The following is a 1632-nucleotide window of genomic DNA, read 5'->3' as shown; positions in this document are numbered from 1 at the left end:
GAAAGAGGGGGGGGGGGGTGTTGGGTTGGGGGGGTGGGGGGGTGGGAATAAAAGGGGGTTGTGGGGGGGGTCCGGGGGGGTGCAGAGAGCCACTGTATAAATGTACAAATGAAGGATTATTACTTTTCTATGTGAGCAGTATTATTACCTGGACGTCCCCCGGCCGCCTCTCGCACCGCTTGGGTTCATTTGAGGTTTCTTGCTATCGGGGACCCCCCCCCAACTCTTCTTTTACCCCCCCCCCAAACCCCACCTCCAGGTTGTTGTTGTGGGGGGGGGCTCCAGCAGCAATGGGGGGGTTGAGTGTATTGGGGGCAACACCCTTCTGTGCCCCCCCCCCCATTGCACAGCTTGACCCCCCCCCCAACTCCAGCTGTTACAGGAGGATGGGGACTGAGCCCCCACCCCCCCCCTCAAACCCCCCCCCCAAAACCTTGCACATTTTTTAACAGGAGAAACAACCCCCCCCCCCCCCGAGCCAACCTCGCTTTTATAGTAGAGCTCAATACACGCATGTGGGGGGGGGGCGGGTTGGTTGGGGGGGTGAGGAGGAGGAGGAGGAGGAGGAGGAGGAGCCCCCCCCCCCGCATCCTTTTCATGTTGGGGGGGGGGGAACGTTTTAATAATTTTTGCTGGATTCCTTTGCAACTAAACCAGAACAGAACGTTGTTATAAATAAACTTTGTACAAACGGACGGAGCGGGTCCTGACTTTGGAATTGGGGGGGGGGGGGGGGGGGGGGTGCAGAATGGGGGGGAGATCCGACCCTGACCTTATTAAGGGGAGGGGGATGCGATGGGCTGCGCTCCCCCCCCACCCCTTACAGCCGCCAGATGGCGCCGCGGCCGCAAACGGGATGGGATTTGGGGGGGGGGGGGGGGTCTGAGCGCTCCCCTCTGTGCCCCCCCCCCTTCTTTGTGCCCCCCCCCCCCCGGTGCTGCCTTTGAACGCCCCGATCCCGCTCCGCTCTCAGATCTATTTCGGCGCAGCCCTTTTGTTCCCGTATCGCTCCTCCATCTCCGGAGCGTTTCCCCCCCCCCCATCTTTCCGCCCCCCCCCCCCTTTTATTTTCTTCTTCTTTGCTTCTTTTTTCCTTCCTGGTCATTTCTATTTTACAGCCCTTCTCCCCCTCCCCCCCCCCCCCCCAATTCAGCCCTTCCCCACCTCGCGCTGAGTGCCCCCCCCCTCTTGTTGCCCCCCCCCACACCCTCTGGTTGCCCCCCCATCTCCCTGCCCCCAACCCCCCCCCCCCCAACGACACCAAACCAAGGGGGGGTCCCGGCAGAGCCCCCCCCCCTTCGAGAAGGGCCCGACATGCGGGGGGGGGGCTGAGCCCCCTTTAGGGGTCCCATCTGTGCTGAAGGGCCGGGGGAGGGGAAGCAGCGAAGCCCCCCAACCTCAGTTATGGGATGGAGGTGGGGAGGAGCCCCCCCATATCTGCTGTGTGGGGGTCCCCATTCCGTGCATGAGGCTCTGGAGTGGGGGGGGGTGGTGGGCTGCAGGACCCCCCCCCTCCATCCTCCAGCAGTACGATGTGGACATGGACATAGATCCTTTATTTGGGGGGGGGTCCCCATTCTGTGCCAGAGGCTCCGGGGGGGGGGGGGGTGAGGTTGGGACAGAAGGACCCCA

The sequence above is a fragment of the Excalfactoria chinensis genome, chromosome 28, assembly GCF_039878825.1.
Source record: "Excalfactoria chinensis isolate bCotChi1 chromosome 28, bCotChi1.hap2, whole genome shotgun sequence".
Taxonomy (NCBI): domain Eukaryota; kingdom Metazoa; phylum Chordata; class Aves; order Galliformes; family Phasianidae; genus Excalfactoria; species Excalfactoria chinensis.
Note: the sequence above shows the minus strand (reverse complement) of the source record.